Genomic DNA, 14,585 nt, shown 5'->3' with positions numbered 1-14,585 from the left:
AAGACAACTACAGGCCAATATCACTGATGAACACAGAGGCAAAAATCCTCAACAAAGTACTAGCAAACAGAATCCAACAGCACATTAAAAGGATCATACACCATGATCAAGTGGGTTTTATCCCAGGAATGCAAGGATACTTCTGTATATGCAAATCAATCAATGTGATAAACCACATTAACAAATTGAAGTGGAAAAACTATATTATCATCTCAATAGATGCAGAAAAAGATTTTGACAATATTCAACACCCATTAATAATATAAACCCTCCAGAAAGCAGTCATAGAGGAAACCTACCTCAACATAATATAGGCCATTATGACAAACCCACAGGCAACATCATTTGCAATGGTGAAAAACTGAAACCTTGCCCTTTAAGATCAGGAACAATACAAGGTTGCCCACCCTCACCACTATTCTTCAATATAGTTTTGGAAGTTTTAGCCACAGCAAGCAGAGAAGAAAAATAGATAAAAGGAATCCAAATTGGAAAAGAAGAAGTAAAACTGTCACTGTGGAACCAAAATAGACCTAAATTGTCAAAGCAATCCTGAGAAAAAAGAACAAAGCTGAAGGTATCACCCTCCCAGACTTCAGCCTATACTACAAAGATACAGTCACCTAAACAGCATGATACTGGCACAAAAATAGACACATAGTTCAATGGAACAAAATAGAGAGCTCAGAAATAAGCCCATGAACCTATGATTAATTAATCTGGGACAAAGGAAGCAAGAATTTACATTGGAGAAAAGACAGCCTCTTCAATATGTAGTGCTGGAAAAACTGGACAGATATGTGTGAAACAATGAGACTAGAACATTTCCTCACATAATATACAAAAACAAACTCAAAATGGATTAAAAACCTAAATTTAAGAACTGAAACCAAAAATCCCATAGATGAGAACATAGGCAGAATACTCTTCGACATAAATCACAGCAAATTTTTTAACATCTTTATTGGAGTATAATTGCTTTACAATGGTGTGTTAGTTTCTGCTTTATAACAAGTGAATCAGTTATACATATACATATGTTCCCATAACTCTTCCTTCTTGTGTCTCCCTCCCTCCCATCCTCCCTATCCCACCCCTCCAGGTGGTCACAAACCACCTTGTTGATTTCCCTGTGCTATTCAGCTGCTTCCCACTAGCTATCTATTTTATGTTTGGTAGTGTATATATGTCCATGCCACTCTCTCACTTTGTCACAGCTTACCCTTCCCCCTCCCCATATCCTCATGCTCTAATAGGTCTGTCTTTATTCCCATCTTACCCCTAAGTTCTTCAGGACATAGAGTCTGTCATACAGAGTGAAGTAAGTCAGAAAGAGAAAAACAAATACCATATGCTAACACATATATATGGAATCTAAGAAAAAAAAAGATCATAGCAATTTTTTTGGATCTGTCACCCAAGGCAAAAGAAATAGAAGCAAAAATAAACAGATGGGGTATAACCAGAGTTAAAAGCTTTTGCACAGCAAAGGAAACCATCAACAAAGTTAAACAAGAACCTACAGAATGGGAGAAAATATTTGCAAATGATGTGACAGACAAGACTTTAATATCTAAAATATATAAAGAGCTCATACAACTCAATATCAAAAAACAAACAACCCAATCAAAAAATGGGCAGAAGACCTGAATAGACATTTTTCCAAAGATGACATATAGATGGCTAACAGGCAAATGAAAAGATGCTCAACAGCACTAATTATTAGAGAAATGCAAATCAAAACCATAATAAGATATCACCTCACACCTGTTAGAATAGTTATCATCAAAAATTCTACAAGTAATTTTGGCGATGATGTGAAGAAAAGGGAACCCTTTTACACTGTTGCTGGAAACGTTAATTGGTACATCCACTATAGAAAACAGTATGGACGTTTCTCAAAAATTTAAAAATAGAACTACCATGTGATCCAGCAATTCCAGTCCTGTGTATATACTTGAAGAAAATCAAAACACTATATGCATCCGAATGTTCATAGCAGCACAGTTACAATAGCCAAGATATGGAAGCACCTCAAGTGTCATTCAACAGAAGAATGGCTAAAGAAATGTGATATATATACATATATATATTTATACACAATGGAATATTACTCAGCCATAACAAAGAATGAAATTCTGCCATTTGCAGCAATGTGGAAAGACCTAGGGAATATTATGCTTAATGAAATAAGCCAGAGAAAAACAAATACTGTATGATTATCACTTAGATATAAAATCTAAAAAATAAAATAAACAAATGCATATAGCAAAACAGAAACAAACTCATAGATATAGAAAACAAACGTGTTTACTAGTGGGGAGAAGGGAGGGGCAAAACAGGGCTATGGGTTTAAGAGATACAAACTACTATGTATAAAAGAGATAAGCAACTGGATATATTGGATAGCACAAGGAATTATAACCATTATCTTGTAACAACTTTTAATGGAATATCTGTAAAAATACTCAATCACTATGCTGTATATGTGAAACTAATATAATGTTTTAAATCAACTATATTCCAATAAAAATATAAAATGAAATTATAAAAATAAAGTAGGAAGCTAAATCTCTATTTTTTAATTGAATCATGGTTGATTTACAATATTATATTAGTTTCTATTGTACCACATAATGAGTCAGTATTTTTTACTCTCTCTTAAATTTACTTGTTCTGCAACTCTGACTGTAATCTATGAAGTCTCACATGATTTAAACCTGATTACTTATGGAGCTTCATGATAGCTAAAATATGCTCATGTCCTTCCTACAAAAGTTCCCACATTTGCAGTGCCAACATGGAAGTCATGTGTTTCCAGGGGAAGGTCAACATCTGTGGCATTTCCTGCCTGCTATGTTTTGACAGATATTCACTTTTGTTTGTTGTTTTAAGAAAATTTTGAAGCAAATCTCTTTTGAAATAGCTGGCTTACCTCAGTGAGGCTGCAAGATGAGCCTTTTTAAATGCTGCTTTATTTTAATTTATTCATTCTTTTGATCACTACATTTTTTCTCATTCTGTAGATGTGTTTAACTCATATTACTTTGTCCATCCCAATGAGCTTTCACATCAGTTATCTCAGCCTGATGTAATGTAAAGAACAAAGACTTTGGATACATTAGACCTGGTTCTCTATGAAGTATTAATGTCATATTCATTATACAGATGAGGAAACAGAAGGGCAAAGAAATGAGTTTTCCAAAGTAGCACTATGTGTTAATGGCAGAGCCAGGACTTCAAGCAAGGCTGTCTGACTTTGGAGTCAATGATATTTACAGTTATGCTCTACTGCCTGCTTTTGGCTGTTATGATTTTCTCTGATAGGTCCTGAAGTAGATAGCTCTTGCTCAAAGTCACATAACATCTCAGAAGACAAAATCATGACTAGATCCTGTGCTCAAAGATGCATGATCCCTGGTCTCATTACAACATATTAATGTGCTCCTCATGGAAGTGGAAACACATATATGCAAAGTACAATTTTTAAAAAAAACGTTTAGAGTAAAAAAGAGGTTACATTAAATAGTCTAACCCCTAGAATATAATGGAAGAAGCTTATGTCCTTACAGATGAAAACGTGGCCACCTTAATTGCTTTTGTGAAATTGCCTGAGATCAACAACTCCAAAGTTAACTATTAAAGCAACAACACTACTCAATGTCAGGTTGCCATAATGGGGCCAGAAACATAGATATGAAGGTGATAATGGAATGGGGTGGAGAGTGATCCAAGTTGGCAAATAGAAAATAAGGTCTGGATATAAACCTCTAGTTGGGAACAGAGGCCTCCAGGCCTTCACATACCTAAAGTTATCTGAGTTCTCCTTTACTCCTCCTTCCAGGAATGCACATGTATTTCTTCCTGAATCCTAACAGAGAGAGAAAGACAACTGACAACCATCTCTATGTTTACCCCAGTACCTTTTACACACACACACATGCACACACACACACACATATCCCACCCTTTAAAAAGGTATATTCCTCCTATAATTCTGCTCTGAAAAAAATAGCAAACACTTAAAACTTTCTAAGAGTCTCCATGGTCATTTTCACACTTGTTTTTTCAGTAGTTTTAAAGCCTTTCGGACTTTTCTTAATTAATATGAACTTTTTTACCTTGTTTCATTCATCATGCTAAAATGTAAGCTTCTGATACACTCAACTCAAAAATACATGCAATGAATGCCGAAATGAAAGACATTGAAGCGAGGAAAGCAAAAAATAAAGTTTCCATAAGCCTCATATAATTTGGTGCTCAAAGGTCAGTAAGAAATACCTACACCTTTAAGCTCTCCATGCAACTGCTGAGTAATTTGTGTGAAGGGAAAGCATTTAAAAATATCTAAAATAAACTTTACAGTCTAAAAACATTATTTACCATGACCTATATACCTCAACTATCAATCTACCATGCCAAGATTACTGTTAGTTGTTTTAGTAATTCTTCTTACTCTTCTTCCATTTTCTTGATTCTATACTCAATTACAATATTATTATTTTTTTTAATTTTAAAACTCTAAACCCTAACCTTATAGTAAAACATCTCCCAATTCCTCTTTTTCTCTACATCACTGTGTGTGTGCATGTGTGTACATATGTGTGTTTATCTGTGTGTGTGTGTCTGTGTTTTCAAGCATCCCTAAATATTAGTTTCCATTTCAAATGCCAATTTTTAAGTATTGAAAAATATGAAAATATTCCCCGTGTTGTGGAGTGTCATTATCCTGAAAAAGAATGCAGCTTCATGTGTGAATGGGATTTTTAAAAGACTTGGAGTTGGTGTCCAATTGCTACCTACCCTATTCAGGTATTATTAATTAACTGTCAGGCATTAAAGAAAAGATAAGCTTCTTTCATACTTCCATTTGTCTGAAACAGAAAAACCAAACCATGGTAACAAGTACAAAAAATGATCCACCGAAAATAAAGCATTGACAATGTATGGGCCTAATGTATTTTTATTTTCTTCAAGACTGTGTGAAAATGGAGATATCAGATGTACCATTCTGACTAGGTGAATGTGCACAGCCTAAGTGTATATCTATGACACAGATTGCACATGTTCCACAGAGTTTTGGATCTTAATATAAAAAACATTTCCTTCAGGCTTCTCTGGTGGCACAGTGGTTGAGAGTCTGCCTGCCGATGCAGGAGACGCAGGTTCATGCCCCGGTCCAGGAAGATCCCACACGCCATGGAAAGGCTAGGCCCATGAGCCATGGCCGCTGAGCCTGCGCGTCCGGAGCCTGTGCTCCACAACGGGAGAGGCCACAGCAGTGAGAGGCCCACATATCGCAAAGAAAAAAAAAAACAAACATTTCCTTCATGAAAATATACTGTGGATTCCATTAAATTTGATTGCTCTGTGTAAATTTGCAAGTGGTGCCATTTGATACTTCTACATCCTCTATGAATCAAAATTTTAATTTTCTTATATGTTATCTATAAATGAGAATTAAGAAATATGGACCACCCTATGTCATGCCCATGCCCTTCAACTATTTAAACATATGTATATGTATAACTGATTCACTTTGTTATACTCCAATAAAGATGTTAAAAAAATAAACTTAAAATTAGGATCATACTTGCTGTAGTTGTTACTCATTCATCAGATGATTGGTATATACCACTATGCCTATCAGGTAGGATTTTATACAACCGAAGAAGGTGAGAAAGGACATTTGAGAGATATAGAAACAGGCTCAGAATTCATAAATTGGTCAAAGTTATTGCCAGAGCTATGACTATAACAATGACATATTTTATAGGTACTTAATGGCTTATAAAACACTAAGAAACAATTTGTATTACAAAAATCTTGTATAACCTTATGACAATTTAAACTTTGATTTTTTATTTGTTTAAAAATATTTATTTATGGGCACTGGATATATAGCAGTGAATAAGATATATAAGGCCTTGTCTTCATGGAGCTGACATTCAAATTCTAAAAGGTCAGAAGTGTCTAAAGTAAAATCAACAGTTTCCCTTTCAGCCTGTCATCACAGCCCCCAAAATAACTATTGTCAAAAACTTGATGACTCTCCTTTCATACCTCTTCTTTCCTTACACAAACATATATGTACATGTAGATGCTTGCTTCTGTTTTGTAAAAATGTAGGATGATACTACTATACATGTTATTATTTACTGGTTTTATTCACTTAACAAAACATCATGGACATTCTTTCAAGTAGTTACATATAGATTTACCTTATTTTTAGTAGCTTCATCATATTCCATTGCCACAAGACATTACTGCCTTATTTCCCTATTGATAGATCTCAAAGTCACTTAAAGTTTTATTATTGAAACAAACAACATGGAAATAAATATTTTGATCAAGTTTCCTTCATAGAGATAATTTGTATTTCTTCAGATAAATTCTCCAATATGGGATTCAAAGTGGATGTGAATTTATATAAAACATTGCTGGATTACTTTTCAAAAATGTTGAGGAATATATGTCCTGGTAACATAGTTATCAACAATAATAATACAATAATAATCATAGCTAACATTTATTAGCTATTATTAAGACTTATAATGTGCCAGAAACTAATGTAAGGGTGTATTCAATACCAAAGTACTTCTTCAATGAAAGAAGCATCATCATCTCCATTTTTATAGATGAAAAAACTGAATCAGAGATGTTTGTTAACTGGCCTAAGATCACACAGCTAGCCAGAGATGGAGGTATTATTTAAACCCGTGAAATTTTGCTCAAGTCATTTAACATATTAGTCATTCATCAATCATTTATCATTTTTACATATCTGGTGGATGAAAAAGATATTGTATTGTTTTAATTTTCTTGTCTCACTACTAGAGCTGGTTAGCATTTTTAATGTGTTTATTTTTTATTTTTTTAATGTGTTTATTTTCTTAATTCCCTCTACTATGAATTGTTTATTTATATTCCCCCCCACCTCATTTTACATTGGACTGGTTGTTTTATTCATGGTATTTTGTAGGTGTTTTTTATTTATTTATTGAGAAAAATATTTGTTTTTGTGCTACAATGAATTACTTGTTGAAATGAAAACCCTTGTTTTGTGCTGCAATCAATCTCTCAGACTGTCATTTGCCTTTCAATTTGACTGATGTTGCCTTTTGCCATACAGAAATATATGTAAAATCAATTATTTTCATTTATAGCTTTTGGGATTATTGTCTTAAGAAGGCCTCTTCTACCTAAAGAATACAAAAATATTATTCTATATTTTCTTGTAATATTTTATATGATTTAAAAATTCTCTTTAATTTACCTGCAATTATAGGATAAATGCAATTATAGCATAAATAGAAATGAGGTTATGTTCTACGTTTATTTTCTGCCATTAGATAATCATTCATCCCTAATTTTTTAATGCTCCACAATTTTATATATGCTCTTTAAATAAATATGTAACTCTTTTTTTCACCTATTTTCTGAGATCCTGATATGGTATTGCCCATTCACTCCCACAGTGGGTCTGGTTGAATATTACTCTTTTAATACAAATGAAAGACAACATTATAATGATTGTAATTTCTAGTACCATAGCCCATGGGAGAGGAAAGATATTTTAGGTCCAGAGATTATAGTACCTCTTTTTCAACCACAGAGGAAGAGCTTTTTCTTTGCCTTCTTCTTAAAAGGCCAGCCTTGGGATTAAATTAGATTATTTTGAAGTTCATTCTAATGATACTCCAATGCCAACTGAAGAATATTGAAAATCTGCCTTAAGAAACATAAGAACCAAAGATATCTCTCTCAATATCATAAATCTCCTAAAATTTCTAAATATATCTGTTACAGAAACTAAAAGATATATGTTTTCTAAGTAGAAAAACTTGCTTAACAGAATTTATTAAAATAGCAGGAGAAGTACGTTACCTTTGTTGGTAAGCTTCACACATTGTGTAATCAAAAACAGTGATTAAAACTTTCTTCACACTGTGGTGTCTGCAAAGTCAGCTGCGTTTGTTTTAAATTCTACTCTCTAGCACTTCTCTTTATCAACCACAACAAAAATCAGCAATTGTTGACACATATTTCTTATGGTATAACGTATAAGGCCTTATGGTATAACATATAAGGCCTCAGGAAAAAAATGAGAGCCATTAAAAACAGCTTAGGTCTAAATATATTTTATATATCATTAAAGAGAGAACCAAACAAACCACAACACTTAGGAAAAAGCTTTGCCAAAAGACTGAAACAAACAGGCAGTACAGGCTTACATCTGCATTTGAGAATTTGTCTTAACTATAAGTACTTTTAATTGATTTTAAGGAAACCTTTATACAAACTAAATAATTATGAACTTTATAATTTAACTCACCAATATGCTTTGTCTTATATAAGTAGAGTTTTACATAGATTTAATTTTCTACATTTAGGAGAACAATATAAGAAAATGTAAAAGGAATTCACTCATCTACTGAGACCACTTAACAGCCACGTTTAAAAATATTTGTAAGATCACTATATCTTGGCCTAGGAATTTTTAGTATAGCAATATCATTGTGTATAGAAATAGATTCAGAGTAAGGCAAAGTCATATTCTTCCCAGAATTCTCAACTCTTCTTGCTGGAACTGTTTCAGGCATTTTAAAATCTAACCTTAGAAGAGATTTTGTGAAATTTCTAAAATCAATGTTTTTCAGAGGAAAATTTTCTAAGAAACCGTAGAAAAACAAAAGGTAATTATAGGGGAAAAAAGTAAAAATCAGGTCACATATTCAGGAGATTTTTTTTCTCTGAGGAATATAGCTAAACTGTACTTACATTTCTTGCTTAATACCATTACCAAGAACAGCATTTTTTTAGGGAATGTTGAGTTTAAATTTTATGTATAACCCAGTTCATCTTCAAGGTTTAGTTTCCAAAAAATTCTCCTCAGATATTGCCATCTATCTTTGCCTGGTCTCTACACCTTACATAAATTTTATTTAATTTGGTCCTAAGATTCCTGCCTAGGCTACAAATGGCACATAAGGGCTTTGTCTGCATTGCTTTAACCCTCACTAAAAACTTTAAGCCCGTCAATCTTTTCAGCAACTTATTCTCGCTTGTGCCATTTCCTTTCCTTGGTCTATGAAGGTTTACACTAAACAGGTGGTAAATAATAGCCTCATTTCTTTATTGAATATCAGTTCATTCATCTAGTATCACCAGTTATTGCCAAGATAGTAAGTATTATATACTAGTTAAACTGGTAGATTATAATGTTTTCACACTCCCTGTCCTCTTACCAAATGGTGGAATCTTCTTTCAATTGTCACCAGCTCACTAGGAATAGCCCCTTCAGAACGTTTCCTGGACTAATCATACTCTCACTTGTCAGTAAAATTTGATTGGCATGTACTAAACCCAATGAAGGTTGATGCTGGGTTTTGAACAGTGACCTCTTCTGGAAAATTCTTTACTTCATAGGTTGCTGGTAAAAATACCAGATGAAATACAGACTGCTGATTAAATTTGTACTTCAGATAAATAGTGTATAATCTTTTAGTCATGAGTACATCTCATGAAATATTTTAGATATGCTTAGACTAAAAATATTATTCACTGTTTATCTGAGATTCAAATTTAACTGAGTACCGCAAATTATTATTCACTAAATGTGGTAACACTATTTGCAGAGGTTCTGTCTTTACAAAATCTGTACTTAGGTTTACAATTTCCTAATACTTCAACAATGAGTGTGTATAATTACTGAAAAAATATTCAGCAAGAGGGACTTCACTGTCTCAAGGTGAGTTTACCTGCCATCATACCCTTTCCACTATCCCCTCCCCATCACAGCAACTACTTTTATCACAATTAAGAATAAGAAAGGAGAGAGTTGGAGATAAGTGGTGAAAAGCTCTGGCCTGGTCTAAAAGCTTGTATTGAAATCACCTTCACTAAACATAGAGAATGACAAAAATAATATCTTTGAAGATGTCTTAAACCACTTGAAGGATTTTCCTTTTCATTTCTAACAACAAAGACTTTGAGGAAAAAGAGATGCAGGTATAGTGTGGGTAAGGAATATTTGGGCCAAATTACCAGACAAAATTCACACAGGATCTAGAAAATAGTAAACCTAAATATAATTAAAAATTTATTTTGTTGTAGTGCATTTATTAATTATAAAGGGAGAAAGAAATCTTCAGTTTCTGTAGCTATTTTAAAGTAACTTCTCAACCTGACCTATTTATTTACTCTATTTAAATTTATACAGAAAAATTTTAGTTACAAATTTGTGGTCACATATGTATGATCTTACAATAATGCTATGAGGTAGGCAAAGACTATTAAGTCAGTTTTTACAGATTCAGGAAACTAAGAATTAGGTTAATTGATTTAATTTAGATCATGTTACTAATAGATGGCTGAGCCAGAATGACAAATCAGGTAATCTTTTCAGTATAGTATTTTTATCTTGATAACTAACCGGTGTGCATCATTTGGATCACAGTACATCTTATTCAGTAGCAGTACTAAGGACTGGCTTGAGGAGTTCTCCCCATAATCACAATAGTCCTTCCATACTTATTCAAAATAAATAATAACAATAGAAACAGTCTTCTTGACCTGCAAGTGTAGTTTCAATAAAAAAAATTCTTAGCCCCCTTCCTGTCGGAGTGCTTCATACCTACCTAAGCACCTCCTATACAGAAATCCTTTAACAGCCAATAACGTTATCATTTGTTTTGTTTTTCTTCTCTCCCAATATAACCCAGATATATCAAAATACAGTTACAATTCTGTGACAAATTCTTGACTTGAAGCAATTGCAGACAGATATCCTGAAAATACTCTGTGATGAATATAAAACCCCAGATGCAAGGCCATGCTCATTTTTTTTTTTCTGGTATGTGGGCCTCTCACTGCTGTGGCCTCTCCCGTTGCGGAGCATAGGCTCTGGACGCACAGGCTCAGCAGCCATGGTTCACGGGCCCAGCCGCTCCGCGGCATGTGGGATCCTCTTGGACTGGGGGCACGAACCCGTGTCCCCCGCAATCGGCAGGTGGATTCTCAACCACTGCTCCAACAGGGAAGCCCGGTCATGCTCATTTTAACATTATGGAACTTGGAATGTATGGGGGCAGAGAAGATGATAAGTGAACACCACAAAGCTAGGATCTCAAAAGGAGAATCCACAGAAAACCAGTATAAAACCATGTCCTTTAACCATATTTAAAAGACTAGAAGTTATATTTATTTAAAATTTGTCATGTATATAGTTTGATAAATAAGTTAATTATTAAATATACTTTATACAAAAATTTTTTATTACTGTACCATGGAGTTAGACATTCTTTTATAATTCTTTTGGGATTTTATATAAGCAACAAGTAAAAGAATCACTTTAGTCATTTAAAAATAGATATCACGACTGAAAGGACTCAACTGGCAATTACACTTATGATTCTCATGGAAAGAATGAACAGACCAGGAAAGCAGCATCCCATACAGAATAGTGCCTGAGTGAGACCATTCCATTCAGTATATATTTTATATATCTGCTAAAGTACAATTTTCAGAAATTTGAAGACAACTCATATGCAAGTTTAAAATGAACATTTGTCAAAAATTGTTATTTAATACTTTAGTTAATTAGAGAACCAGTAATATATTAAAACTGGCTCAAAGAAACACTTAGAGGCACATAATCTGTAGGAATACTGAAATAAATTTGCTAATACATACAAATTGGTTTATATCATATAGGGCAATAAAATGTATTTTCCTTCCAAGTGACAATTGAATGTATTTTTACTGAGCAAAATCCGTTTGCATAGCTTAGATAAAAAATTATCTGTATTACTATTAGTTGTCTACAAGAAAACTTCTACCCCTACAAAATAGGAAATAACGTAGTGAATACAAAAATCAATCAAAACCTTAAAACTCTTCTTAAGTTAAATAATCCCCAGAGGATTTGCTAGGCAATGCCTTGGACACCCAAGAATAACTTCTGTCCAATTTTAAGTGTAAGGCAATATTTTCAACATATCATATGCTCAAATTTAATCAGTCTTTTCTATATATATATGATTATAATTATACAGTATAAAAGGATCTTATTTTATATCTGTTAACATACTGATAATATTGATAATTGCTATGGACTGAATGTTTTTGTCTCCTCAGTATTCATGGTGAAGCCCTAAACCTCAATGTAATAACATTTGGAGGTGGGGCCTTTAGGAGGTAATTAGGTTTAGATGAGGTCATGAGGGTGGAACCCACATGATAAGGTTAGTCACCTTATAAGCATAGGAACAGAGCAGAACCCATTCTCTATGCGAGTATACAGCAAGAAGAAGGATGTCTGCCAACCAAGAAGAGGGTTCTCATCAGACACCAAATCAGCTAGCACTTTGCTCTTGGACTTCCCAGACACCAGAATTGTAAGAAATAAATGTCCGTTTTATTAGCCACCCAGTCTATGGTAATATGTTATAGTGACTCCATTTGACTAAGAAAATAATTCAGCTCAAAAATACCTAAAATATAAACATCATTATTTTGTATTTATATCCATAGCATGTAAATATTTTCTTTTTTCTAAGGGATTGGGAACATGCTTTAGGAAATGATTCATCTGTTTTGAAATTAATAGTCCACAAATATAGAAATAAACTGAAAACAAATTAACACATACACAGTTAAGTTGGTGAACAAAAGGCAGACAACAGTCTTGTCTTCACTCAGTATTTCTGGTACTCTCTCTAGCGTGGCTTTTCCTTTTGGTGCACTCTGTTTAAGGTCAGGGTACTGGTAGATTTTGTGCTTAACAGCAAACTGGCCATCCTGTTACACTCTGGCATAAATATAGCCTTCCTATAACACTGTGGCATAAAACTGCTAATATGGATAATTTTCAAGTGAATTTGTGAGTATTGGTAGTGTCCATCAGTTGCCATGACTCTTTATAAAATAGCTTCTACAAAAGTTCCCCACTTTAAAGAAACACATCAAAAAGGGAGCTATACTTATTGAAATATGCTATTATGATAATGTTTCCTTTTCATTTTACTTTATATGGCACATTATAACCTTCACCATAGAGAACTTACAAAATAAGTACATTAGCAACAAATAGTTGAGGCTTTCAAATACAAGCCATTAAGTGACATTATACATGATAAACCCATTTAGGAGAAACAGCTAAAAGCATGGAGTTTGAAGAGGGAAATTTTACTTCCAGAAAGAGAAAGCCAAAAAATAAATTTAAAGGGCTGGGCATAGATTTTCTCATAGATCTGAAAAGTATCTCAGGAGTATGGTTAAGATCTTGTATTTAATATTTTGGTACAATATATACGCTTTAAAATAATCAATGTTAGTACACACGATGAAAGAAAGGTAAATTTTCATTTAACATTTGCTAATTATTCACAAACACACTCTCTTAGATTAAATTTTACAGAAAAGAACTAAAACCATGAAGTTAAGAAAATAAGATTTACTTTGTAAAAGAGACGATCATTATGGTTGAGGGGGCAGATGGACAATCTTTTATTTTTCTTTTTAAGATCATGTTCTCCACCTCTTCAACTCTCAAGAATTTTGGTCTTAAAACTTCTTTTCGAATTATTGAGTACTCCTTCTATTCACCATAGTACTGTAAGTCCTAGCCAGAGCAATAATGCAAGAAAAAGAAATAAAAGACATCTAAATTTGGAAAGAAGACATAAAATATCTGTTCACAACTAAAATAAATCTTATATGTATAAAACTCTAAAGATTCCACAAAAACTAGTAGAACTAATATATTCAGAAAAGTTGAAGGATACAAAATCAATATGCAAATATCTATGCACTAACAATGACTAATCCAAAAAAAATTAAGAAATAATTCCATTAACAATAGCATCAAAAATAATAAAATAGTTAGGAGTAAACTTAACCAGAGGTGAAAGCCTTGTACACTGAAAACTATAAAATGTTACTTAAAAAATTAAAACAAGATTATTAAATGTATATATCATTAAGTGGAAAGACATGTCCTGTTCATGAACTGGAAGACTTAACACTGTTACAATGTAAATACTACATAAAGCAATCTACAGATTCAATGCAATCTCTATCAAAATTCAAAAGATATTTTTTCAGAAATAAAAAATTCATCCTAAAATTCATATAAAATCTCAAGGACCCCAAGAGATAAAACAGTACTGAAAAAAAAAAAAACTTGGAGGTCTCACACTTTATGATTTCCACACTTACTCCTGTGAAGGAAAATCTTTTCTTGTACCTTCTTATGCTCAGTCAGTTGGGATCTGTGTATTGAACTGTCAAAAGATAGATTAACAGAAGAAAATACAAAATTTATTATATTCATATGGGAGTGCACAAAAGAAGTATCTTGATCAATAATTAGAGATAGGGATAAAACTCTCCAGAGAGAGGCTTTATGGCCGCTTCTCATTCAGAACTTTCTGTCTCTAGTAAAATAAGGGAAGGTCCAGAAAATCTTTCTGCACCTGTTGAATCTCAAATGTCTTCGTCTTAAAATATTTTTTTGTATTTGACACAGTAAACAGGGTATATTCTGGATACCTTCACTCTCAAATTGCAGTAATCAAAGGAGG

This window comes from Physeter macrocephalus, chromosome 21 (assembly GCF_002837175.3).
Source record: "Physeter macrocephalus isolate SW-GA chromosome 21, ASM283717v5, whole genome shotgun sequence".
Classification (NCBI taxonomy): Eukaryota; Metazoa; Chordata; class Mammalia; order Artiodactyla; family Physeteridae; genus Physeter; species Physeter macrocephalus.
Note: the sequence above shows the minus strand (reverse complement) of the source record.